This window comes from Hesperophylax consimilis, chromosome 13 (assembly GCF_061612785.1).
Source record: "Hesperophylax consimilis isolate HC1 chromosome 13, BYU_Hcon_1.0, whole genome shotgun sequence".
NCBI lineage: Eukaryota > Metazoa > Arthropoda > Insecta > Trichoptera > Limnephilidae > Hesperophylax > Hesperophylax consimilis.
Genome location: NC_142848.1, coordinates 25,390,717 through 25,409,351, shown reverse-complemented (window position 1 = coordinate 25,409,351; position 18,635 = coordinate 25,390,717). Strand labels below are relative to the sequence as shown.

At 32.0% G+C, this 18,635-nt stretch overlaps 1 non-coding gene across 1 annotated transcript; it reads right to left on the bottom strand.

The window, feature by feature from the left end:
* Nucleotides 1-18,103: 18,103 nt before the first annotated feature.
* Nucleotides 18,104-18,175, bottom strand: TRNAA-CGC (transfer RNA alanine (anticodon CGC)). The gene has a single exon. It is a non-coding gene; the product is annotated as a tRNA-Ala (tRNA).
* Between the last annotated feature and the right edge of the window lie 460 nt (nt 18,176-18,635).

Here is an 18,635-nt window from a genome sequence, read left to right as displayed (position 1 = left end):
TCAATTATTACAATTTAATAGAAAGCTGAAACGCATATAGAGTCGGCGATTAACTGAGACCTTTCAAATGTAAAATATGGCACCGAGTGGCCATTTGATGACAATGTTACATTTGAATTTCTGCGAAAAAACTGGGCGTTAGAGCCAAAGGAAGCAGATGGACGCCCTCGAAAAATGGTGCAGGGGAAAATTCTAAGTATTTTTTATGGATTAATAAATTTCGTGCACTAATATATCCATTTCGGAAAAGTCATCCACAATCGGAGAAGCAGGGGAGTGCTCAGTAATTCGGCAGTGAGTCGAAGGGAATAGTATGACATATTTAAAATAAAAAATAATAATCACTTTGTTTTAACCACTTTCATTGTTTATATTTGTAGCGGCAGCCACTAATAGGTTCTAGAAATTCTATGCAAAGCGCATCACATTGGAATCTACGAGACGAGTGGCAAAATATGCGCCGACCTTCTAGGCTAGAAAGTTTATCGATTCTACCAGGACCTATATAAAGTGGCCATGTCGATGTACCTAGTCATTCAGTCAGTCTTATTACTAATATTAACGTGCTAATCAATAATCCTTTTGCTACTATAAACATATATTTATAAAATTTACCTACTTATACTATAAGCTTGCTTATATACTTAAAATCTGGTCAAATTATTAATTAATTATAATATTAAATTCAAAAATATTAATTACTGTACAAAAAAATGAAATGGAATGGAGACGAAAGACCTTTAACGAATGAATTTACAGGTTTCCTAATAAACCATTAGTAAAACACGAATATGTTATGGAAATGTCGGAACACGTATTCATTAAAACTATTTGAATTCGACCAATCAGAGGGCCTACATCGTCCAGACGCAAGGGTATTAATACTATCAGATTCTGATATTTTCGCATTTCGTCTTTATTCAGATATATATTGAATGTACTGATAGTTTGTTTGGAAATGGCTTGCGTACACGTTTTTAATAGGATCTTATTAAATCCTCCATATTCATTTGCCTTCATGTGGTGCTACAAAATAAGTATGATGTTGACTCAACGTCAGTTCGATAAATTGAACTGTTTTCTTACAAAGTACCCACCTAGTATTTTGCCTGTCTATGCAATTCAACTATAATAATAATAATAATAACAGAGATGCTAATACATAAATTGCCGATCACAAGAGATGAGTGATGGATGATATTTATTATTTTACAAATTATATTTTTGCCAAACATTCGTACATAATGAGCATGAATAGCGATAGCGATGCTAGCTAACCGGAGATGAGATGAATTATTACTAAGTTTTAAAAAACAGTTTCGTCACAAGATACCTAAAACTTTTTTAAAAAGCAATTCTCGATTCTCATGTTAACAATTTACATACCTATGCATGCATGTGGAATGCGGATTCTATAATGGTACGTATACATTTGTCAACCGAAACGCGAAAAGAGCAGTTTGCTCGCGTATGTGTACGTAAAACTAACTAACCATCACGCCGTTTCCCCCCAGGGGTAGGCAGAGAGGACGGACCACCAAACAAATCAGTCTTGGCACACACTCCTCGCCTCATTCACATTCATACATCGTCTCATACATACTCTTCTATGGTTCTGACTCTTGACATGGCCCGACTCAAGTATATGATTCACTTGGTCGTGCCATGTCTTTCTCGGGCGTCCCCGACTTCTGCTACCATTCACATTTGCATCGTATATTCTCCTTACACTCATTTCTTCGCTCATTCGCTCTACATGCCCAAACCATCTAAGCGTCCCTTTCTTGATCTTACTCATTGCGCTTACATCAGCCTTGCACTCTTTGCGTATCTCCACATTCCTCACACGATCATTCATGGTTTTACCACACATACGCCTCAGGGATCTCACTTCAACAGCATTCAATCTACTTTCATCCTTTCTTTGCCAGTTCCATGCCTCACTTCCATACATCAGTCCATTGTGGACTGCTAACTTCGCTTCTTTGGACAATTTTTTTATTAGCGCCAACTGCGTTCAGTCCTCCATTAATGGAGTTACCTGCATTTATACTTCTTTCAATATCTCTGTCAGCCTTCCCATCTCTCGTAAACATACTTCCTAAATACACCAACACATCCACCTGCTCCAAGTATTCCTCATTCACAACTATATTGCACACTGTTTTCGTACTCTTTTTTTCAAACACCATTACTTTAGACTTACTTACATTCATCATTAACTCATTCTTCATGCATACTTCGTTCATCCTAGACACGAGAGACTGCAGATCATCCATACTATTAGCAATCAGCACCGCATCATCAGCATACAATCCAAAGATATTAGAAGAACGAGATATGCTATGTTGGCCGCCGGACCGTAGCCGGAGTACTACCTAATTAGGGTACTTTGAACGGTATCGGGACGTGTACGCACAGAAATCTGTTCTATGTATTAGTGCGGATACCTTAGCGTAAGCGAAGGTGTACAGTAGTATTGGTGAACAAAACCGGCGACACTCGGAAAAACAATTCCACACAGTAAGAACTGCTCATAGCATATCTCGTTCTTCTAATATCTTTGATACAATCTGTATAATGAATTATATTTTTTCACCTCAACGCTAAGTTATATGTATCTACCTACCGTTTGAGGCTATGTTCAGAAAATTAATTTTGTGTTATTTTTTTAAAATTAATTATTTTTATTGTGAGAACGCTTATTTAGCTGGAAAATTAATCAAAAATCAAGGTTGTTTTTTTATGTCATTTTAAGTAGGTACTATTATTATACCTCTCCGCGCATACAATCTACATAATGAGTAGTAAATACATACAAGGAATGTAGCACCGCGTTATTAGAAAACCGTGTAAAAAGGGAGTCCAGTGTAACAGTAGGTATAGAGTCACGAGTCCTATCTGAGTAGGTACTCCTGTCGAGAAAGACGTAGTTGATAGCTAAATATTTATAAATGATGTTTCTTTACCAATACTTAAAATTGAATGCAAAGCAAATGGTTGAATCTATCTCACATGCATTGGTGAGTATAATGATTTGAAAAATGAGTATTGCAGGGTTAAAAATGGGACATCTGACAATTTTCTAATAAAATGGTAAAATATATCAGAACACAGAATGAAACATACACCTTTGTTTGCCCTTTATATACTCGTAAGGTATCATCACGAAAAGCGAAAAAATAATTTTTATGAACACGTGTTCCGATGTCGTGTTAATATATTCCTTTTATACTAAAACATTTAACATGAAACCTATCAATTTATTCGGTTAGGGCATGCAGTTCCATTTTAAACATGATTACGAATAATTTGAAGAGATTTTTAATAAAAAATAAATATTTTAAACCGGTAAGTTTTCGCCGTGTATGTACTGCTAACAGTACTTTCATGTTAATAATAATTATATTTCGTTGATAATTATTCATGGTATCTTGTCATTGTCAGAATGGTCACCCTATAATTTTGGCTGATAAGTCAACACTTTGTTATACTTATTTTTTCCAACTTTAAACATACTGCCCAGCTGAAATTTCAGTTTCAATAACTAGTGTTCTTTTTTGTAATAATATTGTAGGTTTGTATATTCTAAATTAAGTTTACATGTATTTTTATTTTATTTATTTACTTTATTTTAAACTTGCATACCTCGACACAAGAATTGTTTTATTATAATATACAATTTTTTGAATAATTAGACAAATATACAACTTTTTACAGCACCCGGCAATTATGTTGAATGTTGAAATCGGCACACCAAAAAAATCAGCTCCCCAGAACCAGTGAACGATTATATATATAGCAGTTAAAGTATTATAAAACAATCAAGCAAACGTTCTATGAAAACATGCCATCCAACAGAAAGACAAAATAATGAAAAAACATTAAGACATTAACATGTCGCCGAAAATATACATCATGCAAGTCATTTCGTTGCATATTTTATTATTAAGTAGTAATACTATATTTTTTTTGTAATTTAAGTTTTATTTTCAATATAAGAACTGATTTTTTTAAATAATTCAGACAGGCTATAAAGTACCTTACCTATATGAAATTGGTGTTCAAGCACTTTAAAATATCTTTCATAAGTGATATAAAGTCATTAAAAGCGATGAAAAATACTAACCTATATACTCGTATTAACCTATTTACTGACCTATATGTAGGCTATGTTAACAAGCGTAACCTATTTATCAACCTATATTTAGGTTATGTTAACCTGCGTAACCTATTTATTAACCTATATGTAGGTTATGTTAAACTGCGTAACCTATTTATTAACCTATATGAAGGTTATGTTAACAAGCGTAACCTATTTATTAACCTATATGTAGGTTATGTTAACAAGAGTAACCTATTTATTAACCTATATGCAGGTTATATTAACCTGCGTAACCTATTTACAAACCTATATGTAGGTTATGTTAACATGTGTAACCCATTTAACCTAGTTTTTATTTCATCACTTTTTAAAGTGATGTCATGAAAAGTGTGTTGAATCGATGTGTTGAATCGTCATTTGTGTTAGTTATCCGGTCACTACACATAGGAAGTCATATTTTTAGCAGAAAATTATTTAAATGGTCATTTTCAAAAATTGCAACTGAGTGTTCAAGATTTCAGACTGACTTTTTACGTGTCTGCGTTGACAATCATACTAATTATTACGATCGTCCGTGAATCTGAAACAAGTAATTTAATTGTATATTAATTAGGTACCTATCACCAAGACCACAAGCTTCCGCCTAATGTCCGACTGATGACATAATTACTGCGGTAGGTTGTGTCGCGGATTCAAGGATGCGGTGTTATGTGTGTGTGTGTCTGTGTGTGTGTGTCCGCTAACCTTCGGACGGTCACTCGGCTGTCATTAATAAACGTAGAAGGGCACAACACAGAACTCTTCTCGGAGATCTGAGCAGGATATGGGAGAGGAAGATTGGGAGGTGGATACACGGAGAAAATTTACTGATATTAAATATAGAAAATTTATTTTAAATCTCGTTAAATTATTCGCATTCCTGTTAAAAATGGGACTGCAGACCTTAAACGAATTAATTAACAGGTTCTCTAAAAAAACTGTCGGTAAAACACGAATATGTTATTAGGATGACGGAAAAAAAATCATAAAAAAATCTAATATTGTAACATTTCATAATTATATTTATCAGGAAAAGTGCACCTGCTTGAACACGTGTTCCGAAATATTCTTAAATGACTAACATTTTATTAGGAAATGGATTGTAATCACGTTTTTTTATCAGCTACACTCATTTTGTGTACCTGGCTATTGAGATTCGATTGATAAACATAGCTAAAAACATAACTTATCAACTTTTCTGGTGATAGTTTTTTACAAGGGATCTACTGAGAGTATTAAAAACAGTCTTATCTATATAAAAAAAAACACAAATATCTAACATCTATCAAATATGTATCTGACATCTGTCTAACATCTTTTTTTAAGTGAACCCAGCACAAGATTCTGCTCCCAACCGTCGTGAGTCAGGGGGGCTATGGCATATGGCATTCCTATCTCCTGATCGGAAAGAGGAAGGAATCTGGTTATTCAAATCTGGTCACCAAACACGGATGGGTCCATTTCAAGCGTTTCAATTCTGAATGGTGGTCTTACAACGGGGTACTGGGCGTATCTTAGACTCTGGAACGTACTGCAAATGTGATATACTCGTATATTATTCTAAATTAATAAATTGTCAAATAACACAAATTGGTTCAGTAAAATTTAGTTGAGCATTCCAGATTGCTGGGTCGAGAGCCTTACCCCTTGACCACGGAGGCCGTCGTTGTATCTAACATAAAATATCTTGCTAACATCTATATATATACATGAAATCTGTCTAACATCTAATACCCTTCTGATGACATAATTACTGCTATTGTATGATACTGCTATTGTTTTAATGTATTTTGTTGTTTGGTTGTGTCGCGGGTGAGTCAAGAATGCTATCTGTATGTTTGTGCCAAATAATCGCTAGGCGGTAACTCGGGCTGTGGCTGTCATTATTAAATGGTTAGTGGTCATTCACCAGAGCGTAAGTTAAGAGTATTAAAATTCAGACTTAATAGATTATCCAAACTTTTTAAAAACGATAAAAAATGTAAAACACTATCAAAATTCTGCTATAAAGCACACATCACCTCCATTGAGAAAACTGCGCTAAGAACAAAAAATCTGTGGAATTTTGTTATAAAATTAAACATTAAAGATACAGACTAAATTATTTTGTGCTTGTTTTAAAAATAAAAAGCTTCTGTTGGCACAGTATTGCAGTAAATTATGGAAAATGTGTATCATGGAAAAGCCCATCAGGGCGCTGAAATTAATCCTACAAATTACCCAACAATTAACCCACACTTACAATCAAGACATCCACAACCGCAATACTCGGAATAACTATATAATCCGCATTATACATTAACACACATTACGAAAATAGAATAAAATCTCTTAAAGATATTGCCTACACACTCTATAACTCTCTTCCAGATATGTATAAAAACAGCCAGCATAATCCAAAAATTCAAACAAAAATAGATAATTCTTGTCGTGTTGTACTTTATTTTTTTCTTTCTCTCTTCTTTTCTACCTCCTGTATTTATAATCGTGGGTAAGTACCATCTTCTAAATTCCTACCTTGGCACTGTGCTTATGTGTATATCCCTGTCTGTTTCCTTATTTGTTTGTTCTACTTGACCTCCATTTTTCTATTAGTGTACTATTTTGTATGCGACACTTATAATTATGATATTTTTTCTATTTTTATACTGTTTCGTATGTGAAACTTATAATTTTACATCAAAATACCAATGTAAAATTGTACCTATGAACTCCCACCTACGTATTGTAAGTTCTTCTCTTCCTACAATGAATTTAGTAACTCATCGGGATTGCTCTAGCAAGAAATAAATAAATAAAAAACATAATAATAATAAAGACAAAAAAGTTTGTGCACCTTACCCCGGACTATATCTCAGAAAAATAATTACCATAGTTTTTACATTAAAAGACAATATTGTTAAAATGGGCTAATTGCCAGGTGGCAATTTCTTCCAACCAACCCATTACTGGGCCTTATTTATTATAAAGGTACTTATTTTATATTTGGGAATTTTGATGTTGATAAATCAGCAGGTAATAAATTTTTGCGTGTTTTTCTCATCTGAAATTCTCACAAAACACTTTTTGTGGGTACGATGAACAAAAAACTGATTTTTTTCAGATCTTTGTTGACTTTTTCATAATATCATTACTATACAGATTCAAATTTATTTGACATTGCCAGAATGACTGCGTAATAAGCCTAGACGCTCACACGTTTAAATGGCAATTAATAACATAGACAATAACAAACATTAATTTGTGTCAGACTCAACCCATTCATTCTAAGAAAATATGACATAATTATTATTCAATCCGCAAACTCGAGGAGTTTTTTTTTTAATGCGTTGCAATTTGCCCCATACTAATTTTGTAACGAATTTTACTGCAATGTACATGTGTATACTTTAGTTGTAGGCTAGTAGGCGATTGGACAAATGCGTCGGGTTTTCACCCAGGCGTCGCGGATCATAATATAATATTATCTTCTTTTTTTAAATTTAATGTTTTTCTTTTATCAGACAGTTTAATAATGCCTTCAGAAGGCGAAACGGCTGTCACGCCTAACAATAATTACACAGCAGAACATGTTTATAAATAAACTTTTTTTAACAAATGAAATAGTTATATTATTGAAAATATAAAAGAAATGGAAATTAAAATGGAGTTCTATATATCAAATTTGAACACAATAAATTAATTGAGGTATTGAACTTTAATGAAATTATATTGTTTAAATTTATAGTAAAATTAAAACGTGTTTATCGTTCCATTTATGTATTTATAATGGCAATATTTACAACATGCGTTTTTTTAATACCTTTAATAATCACTCAAATCAATCAAAATATATCGCATTAGAATAATACTCACACGCAATTTCATTATTATTTTCATTACATTGGAATATTGTTACGCAACGAAGCGATAATTCACTTTTTTGTCTATAGTTATTATTTCTAAATGTGTTTAAAAATATCACAGTCACAAGAAATATGGAAACCGTGTGTATTTTTATTCACATTTTTATGCCACACTTAGACATATTACACATATCTCACATTTGTTCTAGCATCAGTAAAATATATATCAAAATATTTTCTTTTAAGGAGACATGTCTGTTACTCCAGTCAATTTAACATGGTATGGTTATCTACAAAGAAATATTATGTCCCAGAAAAGTTCTCAACTCTATGAAAAATAACGAATTTTATTAACAGATTACCTAAAAAACGTTTTTTATGTGTGTAGTTATGGGCCTTCCCATTTACCTTCATAATTCATGAATCGAAAATGTTCGTATTTTTGTTAACAATTTAAAACTTCAATCTTCAAAATAACAACAATAAATTACATAATACATTATTAGTTATAAAATATTCATTCAAATGTATATATTATCATTTACCTATAAGATGTATACTTTTTTCCCAATTTTACTCGTATTCTTCAAACTATTTTCAACAGAAGCGAAATAGTTTGTTTTATGAATGTATTTTTTTATTTAAATAGATTAACCTATTTTAAAATTTGTTTAAATTACTGTTAAAGGTGTCCTATGTTCCTATTTGGAAATTTGACAGGTAATCCCAATTAACATCGGCTAAAGCCAGCATTTTGGTCATTCTTAACTAAAACTTAAAAACGCATATAGCTCTGTTAGCTAGGTAAGTGAAAAAATAAGACTACAGATCGTTCTCCTCACGCCATGCGTATTATGCCAATGAAATTTTTATTATTACTTAATCTACTTATTATATCATCTTCTTAATATAGTTAATTTATGTACCTACATATTATTATTTTGTACTTAATATTTACTGACTACTTTTACTTATTATTACTTACCTTTTAGTATTAACCTAATTTTATTTTCATTTATTTTAGTGATATTGTTGCCAACATACTGTCCACTTGTAATTTTAGTTTAATAATTGGAGTGTTTATTTGTGATATAATTTATATTGAGTTCACATTTTGCATTTTTTTAAATGAATAACGCAGGAATTCCCTAGAGAGATCATGTTGGTAATTTTTTATTATTTTTATCGTTTTTATTATTTTTTGGATATTTTTTTCGGTTTATCGTTTTGTTGTAATATACCAATGTCGTTCTTAAACCTTTTTTTAAAATTATCAATAATGTGAACAAAGTAATTCGGTTCGTCTACTTAAATCAGTCACGATTCACAAGGCATTCAAAAATAAATACGTATTTATTCATATCATATATTTTGCCTCGCACCTGGGCGGCTGGTTATTTATCCCTGGCAAAGACACCTATGCATTGGGGGCAGGAGGGGGGGGCACCTGGTCTCCGGGCCAACATTCGTTAGCAGCGCGCCGCAGGGGGGGGGCGTCTAGACGCGAACCAGACTGCGCCGGGGCAGGGACACACAACCTTTTTCTGAAGTAAAGGGTTAGAAAAATATTTCAGATAAAATAAATAGTATTACGATTGCAAAAATAAGATTCAATTAAAACTAAAGCTTACCTTAATACAGTGAAAAAAATCCAATTGGCCGAAATATTACCTTTATTAAATTCTAGTTTTTCTTTACAAACCCGAAATTCAAAATTTTTTATAATGGAATTAAAAAAATTAAACAGCTACTATTTAATCACGTGATAATTTAACCTTAATAAAGATTTTTTTAGGTTGATGGAAATATTTGTAATTTGCAATGTGATTTCCATTATGATAGATTTTTTTTTAACTTTCATGTTATTGGAAAATAACCTGTAGGACAGCTGCTGTACAGTTATTTTTTTTTTACATTCATAGCAAAATTATAGATAAAATTAATACCTAAGCATTATGTAGTGTATCTAATCAATTTGCACATATACCTGACTCATGTTGGTCATCAGTTTCATATTTGACCTTGTGCATATATTTCTAGGCCATCTCAAACACCGCTTCATCAAACCCGTCAACTCCGACTTCACTCTATCATTTAGCGTTGGACGGGTAAGAGACAAAAGGTTGCCTTTGCGGGAAAAATTAAGTATAAAAGTTAAACAAACAAAGCAACAAAAGAGCGTCCGAATTCAATTTGCGGACTGCCATATTTACATCAGCGGCCGAGAATGTGTCTGGTAACGAAAAATCCGAATTTTGACAAATTAGAGTCTTCGGTGCACCATTATTCATTCCTCCCCATGGGCGTGCAGAAATAAGATGTTAAACATTTATCGAATATTTTAATAAATTATTGATTTATCTCTCGGCAAACTGGTATTTGCATAACAGCTAATCTCTGCAAATGTGAACTATGCCGATTTGAAAGAATACTGATTTTTACAATCTATGTAAAAACCTTCCGACTCCTAAGCTCCAAACAGGCAAATGAAATTGAATACCTTTCTTTTTTTCGAACAATGCAAATATTTTTGGGTGTGAAATTATATATTAAATGAAAAAACACACTCGTAATAAATCACTTTTTTATTGTATTGATAAATAACAGCCAACCAGGTTTCGATTATCTGAAGCTTCATCAGGGCTATTATATTAACTGTTAATATAATAGCCCGGATGAAGCCTGAGATAACCGAAATCTGGTTGGTTGTTATTTATTAATTTAATTAAAAAGTGGTGTATTAAAAAATGTGTTTTTTTTTTCATTTAATATAAATTGATTATCTATCCAAGAACCTCCTCTTCATCTCTGAAGACCTCCGCAAGGAGAAAAATGAGTATTGCTTATTTATTAAGAACCTCTTCAAATTATTCGTAATCCGTTTAAAAACGGTAACGGATATATTGTATATTTACGACACGTTCCAGAGTTGTAGATACTCCCAGGATCGCTCTTGTGAATGACCATCATTCAGAATCGAAGCGTTTCTTGAAATGGCTTTCGTTGTGTCTGTAACCAGACCTTAATAGCCTTCTTTGGGCTTTAATTATATTTGTTATCAACGCCACGATATTTTTTTAAAGAAAAAATTCTTACATAATCATGAACAAAATTCCAGACGTAACCATTTTGCGTGACATCATTCACCATTGTTTTGCCTTTTTTTAAATTGAATATTTGCCTCAATCATTTTTATGGTTTCTTTAATCAACCGAGTATTAACCTGAGTTAATTAATTGCCGTAAGCACTGATCAAAGGCATGAAGGCAAGGTTGGTGAAATGTCGAGAGTCTAGACAAGAATTAAAAAATGTATTATTTAAAAATCTCTCCCCACACCTGTGGGTATTATTTGCCCGCCATAAAAAACCTTTTAACAGAACGCTCTCTCAAGGACAGAAGATTTGCACACAACAAAAATCGCAGAACGCCCAACAAAACAGGACCACGACTTAAAAAAATATACCATTACTTTAACCAAAATATTAAATAAACTGGTCTCGGGATTCAGGACGAAATTACACAGGAGTTCATTTCAGGAACCAATATGAAACTGCCATAATTAAAAATTAAACATTGAAAGAAGTGCGCCTACTAATAAACGTATTCTATGATCTGTGCAAAACAATAAATTAATATACAACCAGTGACAATTAAAAATAATTATAATTAAACCGCTAAAGGGAAGTATTTAAGAAACTGGCTATTACATAGGTACTGATAATTATATTGATGTCCTACTGATCTTGTATTGTGATTCTATTATTTTTACTCCATTAATTTTTCATTCATAAACGAGTATAAAAGATAGGTTCACTGTTATATTAATATATACATTCGGTCGGTAGCCGGGTTGACAAATGCGTTGGGTCCCCACCCATGCGTGGTAAGTTTAAAAAATATAATAATATATTTAAAAAAAAAAACAAACGAGTAATGTGAATCCACCAGGGGCTGCCTGTGCGTGAGTAATATATAACAAAAAACATCATGTATTCGATTTAATTGCAAATTTTTAAAGAAATCTATTTTAATTTCACTGTTGTTTTCGGTAATGAATTAATGCAAATCTTGGAAGCGAAAATTAACCCACTTCCCGACATCAAAACTCGGCTGATAGACTCGGTGTTAGTGAATTCTATTAACGTTTGGTGGCAATCACTTACACACAGACGGACATACCTACACGTATTTCTCTAAAATGGGATGACACTACAGCAGTTAATATACGAAATAAATTTCAGCCACACCCGATCGGCCTTTGGCGAGGTTGGTAGAGTTTCCAACTCCGGTTCCTGGGTAGGAATATTCAAACTCTGTCAAACCAAAAAAAATAAATTTAAAAGACATTTTTAAACGGATGTTAAAGTAAGCCAAGTTGAAATGCAAATTACATGAATTTATAAGTATAAAACATGTACAATTCATGAGTTATTGTAATGGAAATTGTAACGTTGCAGTATATTTATGTATATAATAAAATATTGTACTCAGAAGTGAAACAAAAGTTTACAAATAATTTATGCGAATCAGTATCTAAATTATGTGGCCAAGGTATTAATTCTTTTAAACATTGTGATATGTTATTAGACATTTGAATTTGTTTGGATAGAATTTTAAATATCCGGGGACCAATAAAACTGCTGTCTTTGCATTAATTAGGTATTGGTTTTTCTTTAGTCTTTTATTTCATGTTTTCTAAATTATTTTTTTTATTTATTTCATTATTTGGGGGATAAATAATTAACGGCTATTAAATTATTTTAGATTCTTTGTATAATTTGTCAGTTGAGAACCCTCTTTAAGTCTATTTCTATTACATCTATGACTTATATATATATGCATCAAACGCACTAATACTCTGGTTATTATTATTATTATAGTTATCCTCCATCTTTGCACAAGCAACATCCTCACCTTTCGATCGATCAGGGGCTGAGTTCGCATCTCGTTTGGGTCCCACTTCATCACAACACAAGCAACATTTTGCCCTTACTGTGGTGGTAGTAGGAGGTTTTCAAATATTGTCAGGTTATCTTTCAGGTTTGTCTTTCTTAAAAAATAATGTAATGCAAAGAAACTGAAAATATTTTTTAATGTATTGATATGAAAAATGTTGTATATAAATAGGTACTTCTAAGTACAAAAGTAGTAAAGTAATACGTGTAAAAAAAAAATTTTTTAAATATAATTTTAACATGCAGATGTTATAAATATTGGGAGCTTTTTGCAAGGTGCTTTTGTTGCAGTCTCCAGTGATTTTCCATTTTGTTTGGGACTGTGGGTCAGATTTTGTCCAAAAAGAAAGGAGTGTAGTCCGAAAATGACGAAAAACAACGCTACTCATTGGTCACTGTTAAATGCTGAAATATTTCTTGGGGAACCGCATCATTAGTATCTGCCAAGTCTGGCAGTTCAGACCAATCCGCAAAGGCACTGAGGTAACTACCATTTAGTTTGAACACTGTTTCTCATCTAAGAGCGTGAAGAATCATTGTATAAGTTTCATCAAACGTAAAAAAAATATATTAATATAATATGTGTTTCAAAATAAAGTATAATCAAATGTGTTTAGTGTTGTAATAAAGCTTATGCTACAAGTATATGGGCTCTATATCAAATCTCATATGCAACACACGGGACGAGAGAACCCTTCACCGAACACTCTACACACAATCACTATGCATCATTCACTGTTTTCGTTACGCCACAATTCCTCTGATATATAAAATTGTAAAGGTCTCAAATAACCTAACCAGCTAAACTAATACTTACATATATATTACTTCTTCCCTTCCAACAAAAAAAATATATTAAAAAATCAACCTGGGAAAAACAAAGTTATCTATGTATTTTAAAATTTATAAAATATTGGTTTGTCTGAGGATTGAACCTCCCTACACAGGAACTGGAGTTGGTAACTCTACCAGCCTCGCCAGATACCGATCGGGTATTAACTGCTGTTACGTCACCCGATTTCAGAGAAATGCGTATATGTGTGCATTTGTGTACGTAATTGCCGAGTTGAAAGAATGTATTATCATTGACAACGAGTCTGTATGCCGAGTTTCAGCTCGATCGGATGTCAAGAAGTATATATGTAGATGTTAAGAATTTAAAAATAACAGAATTTTATCCAAACAAATGTGGCTCTGGGTTGGTTAAAAAGGTTTGCCAAAATTAATTTCGAATCATTAAGTACGAACAAATAATTGTTAAAACCATGATAAAGACAGAATCTTTCAATTCACTGATAAATGTCTACTTATTTAAAATGATTATCGATGTAAATTGAATAATTAAAGATTTTGCTTATTTGAAGATTTATATTAATATTGTAGATCGACGGGTTTGCAGTTTGCAACACACAGTTTCGGTCCGAACCAAACCACTTATTTATCTGATTTTTATTTTAAAAACGTATTATTTATTTTTATTCTGGGGAAATCATTACAATACCATTGCAGGTGGTACACAATACAGTCTGAGCACAGCTTAAGCATCCCTGGCGGGTCTGGTACCTTTTCTCTTCTCTCTGCTGCCCTGGTAGGTACCTACACGTCCTGTAAGGTATCGTCTGGAGTCTGGTCGGTCTGGTTACGTAGACGAAATGCATTAATATCATTTGGGTTTGTCAGGAGGACTTCAGATGGGGTGATTCACGATCACTTGACCTTCTGACGGGAGTTAAGAGGTCGGCGAGAAGTCTACAGATCGCAGAGTCACTTACAGATTACTATTTCATTAGTTTTGAGAGTACCATTCTTGTATTGCCTAAAATATATCATTATCACACTTTTTCTTATTGGGGTAACATTATTCGATCTACGACGCTCTTTCATATCGAGGGACGAATCATATTTAGGAAGATAAATTCTAAACAAATCCTTGTGCTGGTATACCGTCTATCATTTTCTTTTCCTTTCGTAAACATTTTTGTAAAACATTTATATTATAAAAATAAATACTAGCAGTTTTACATAAATACTTCCTAATACGCCGCAGCATCAAGCATCAATGCTAAAGTTACTTGGTGATGAGGGCCGTATACTGCTCGAATTAAAATATTTACTCATAATAATACTCCTGCAAGATTTTTTAGACTAGTACCACTGTTCCAATCCTCAAAAACACGGTCATTTTCGTATTTTGCGTTTAGCTGCTAAATTCACGTTTCTTAGGATGACATTTGAGACAAGGTCATAAAAATGCAGTGTTAAAATGAATACAACATTGTTATTTTCGATTATTAAGATTATCAATCTATCCTAAATATAGTGAATAAATAATTGGTATTGCTTGCCATTGCCATCTTTAAATAAGTTTATTTTAGATTTAACCCTTTCAATACCACAGTTCTTCCTCACGAACGTGAAAATTAACACATTAATATCTTTTGATTTTGTGAAAAACATCGCTCCGTATTTTTCGTATCGCTTGTGAAGATATTCCTCACGTTGTCTATTTTTCTGCTAGGTTGCACACTTTATTCCAGCGACAAATACCGTAAATATAACCTCAGATACCGTTTCGGTAACCGTTTCAGATACCGTTTTTTACAAAAAAAAGGATTACAAACATGACAATACGATAAGTAAGTTTTAGAGCAAAAATTTACAATTAACCATTTTAGAATATACATTTATTTTAGGCCTAGAAATGATATAAATCAAATCAGGAAAAAAAGTTAATTAGTATATGTGTAATATGTAAATATATCAAAGAATATCAAGAATATGAGAAATGGGAATCAATTTATTACACCTAATTTATAAAAACATCACAAATTTATGGAAAACCATTATTTGCATTAAAAAACTGTTTTTTATGTATAAAATTTTATAATATTCAAGCAAAGTAAGAATCATGGCTCCCTTATCAGGCACAAGAGTTTCTCGTTTCTAAAAATGTATACATTATCAATAATGACAATATTATTTTCTAAAATATGTATGTATAGTGTAACTCATATTCTTTAAATTACAATAAAAAAAAGATTAAAAAAAAGTGCGGTAGTGAAAGGGTTAAGATGGATGGTTTGTTGGAGTGAATTAATTAACTTAGTGATGAAACAGCGTGGCTAAATGTTAGTTATTATTGATTTAAGGGATCTGTATTAGAATAATAAGTATTTTCGAAATTACATAACCATATTTTAGGAAAATAAACAAAATAGGAATGATTTTTTTGATAAAAATGAATATCTATAAATAAAATTCGCATCAACGTTCAAGTATTTATTGACTTCAAACGGAACCAATCATTATGATGTAAGCAAGATTGTTTACACCTTTTATTGTGAGTGGGTTATTTATGCGTTTATTTATAGAAACCGTCTAATTTATAAATATCCATCAATGGCCTTCGCCAAAAAATCAGTTTTTCAGAAAAAAATCAGTAAAGTTTTTAAATTTACTCTATTTGGAAATATGATAAAACTAGCACAAACCCATGAAAAATGGCGTGAAATGAAAAAAAGTTTTTTATATGAATGGTTTCTACTTTGTGTGATTTTCTAACAAACTTCTACTGTCATTGAGCAATAAATGTTTATAATATTAACCGCAAAATGCCCAATCATATTTCTGTGTTCCAGTTATTTTTTTATCGTTGGCAGGTTCACGTTTTGACGTTTATTATATTTTTTATTTATATTTTTATAAATTACTCAATGACATTTTTGAGCTCCTGGTATTTTGTTTGTCGACAAGTTCACGTTCCCACTAAAAAGCAGTGATGGTCTGAATAATCGACAAATCTGTTCCAATAAAGTGAAATTTAAAAAAATATTATATAAAGTATGGGTAGGTACTTTACCATGAGTCCGAATTACAAAAAAAAGGCTCATAATTTTGAAAATGTTGATGATAGCTTGTTCTAAGTGTTATTATACTTTGTTTTTATAAAAAAATTTAATTTAGATTAAATTTGATAATATTATTATTAAGTTCTGCAAGTGTTTTAGTTTTTTATTATTGTGACAGCTGTTTCGGCTTACAAGGCCATTTTCAAACTGTGGTTAGTCCACATTGAGACGACGTATTTATACTATTTCAAATGTAAATTTTGAAGGTGCATACATTGATTTATTACTGGTTAAACCGATGACATGATCTATTGTTGGTTAAACCAATCTATGTTTCCCCTCAGTAAATGGTAATGAGTTCTTAATTATTTACTAATGACTTTATTGATATGAATTATTTGGGTGCATTATACTGCTTGGGTTTTGTGAAAATACTGAGAAGTGGTGAGTAAATTATTTTCCGTACTTTATTAATTAGTGTTAAATTTGGGTCATTCGTTCGTTTATTGATTTCTAATTGTTCAAGTAAATTTAATCTAATGCCCTTTTTTTCTATATGCAATGGGGACCTTTGTTGTTAAGTGGGGTATGATTATTCACCAAGAGATGTTCTGCGAATTTTGAGGATGTGTTTTTATTAATAATAAAAAACTAAAACACTTGCAGAACTTAATAATAATATTATCAAATTTAATCTAAATTAAATTTATAAAAATTAAATGGAGTTCTACGAATTAAAAACAAAAACAATAAATATGTTATTATACTCTGTAATACTATTAATGGGGCCGTTCAAGTATTATGTAAGCACTATAGGGGGGCAGGGGAGTCTTTGCTTTGCTTATTTTTGATGAACTTGGGGGCGGGGGGGTCGAGATAGTGATTACGTCAGCACTGCTCAGCAGTAGTTTTTTTTTTACACATTGGCAACCCACACATTGTCTATGTTTGAAAACCGAATACATATTCGGGGATTCCCACAAATAATTAATACGTTTAGGTACTCGCTTAAAAAACAGAATACATTAACAGAAAAATGCATATAGGTACCAATTTTTACGTAAGCATGGGAGGGGGGGGGGGGTAAGAGCTTTGCTTACTTTTGGTGACAAGGGGGAAGAGGGGGTAAAAAATTGTAATAAATCTGCTTATGTAATGCTTGAACGGCCCCTCATACTGTAATTAAAACATTGTTATTAACCAAAAAATAAATTTAAAAAATTAAACCGTTACGGACAGAGAACACAACCGAAATTGATATGTTTAATGGCTTAATAATAATTTAAAGAATAAAAATTAAAAAATATTTTGGAGGAGCTGGGATTTGAACCCAGGACTTTCAGCATGCGAAGCAGACACTCTACCACTGAGTTACACCCCCGATGTGCTGATGCGACAAAATAAGCTACGAGTACCCTGTCGAACTAAAGAGCGTTTTCCAATTTTCCTTGAATTTCACTATTACCAAATACATACTATATAGGTAATATTAATAATACGTCCAACTCCTGTGAAATATTCGTAATATTAATAAATATGGCCGCTAGAGGCGCTAGTGTAGCATTTTGACATTGCCATTCCTTTCAATGGCGGCAAATTGAATATATTTAGTACTTAGTGGTAAATTCTGTGTATACAATAATTACAAACAGTCTAAATCGTTTTTCAGGATACCAAAAAACATTGACAGGTGCGTTGAATATAATATAATTTCGTTAAATCCTAGCAAATCAACTTATTTTATATGAATTATCAAAAAAGCAGTAAGATGTAGTTATGTAGGTTACCTACTTTTTTATTGATTCTTTCGATTTCTACAATTTATTCAGATTAAAAAGAAT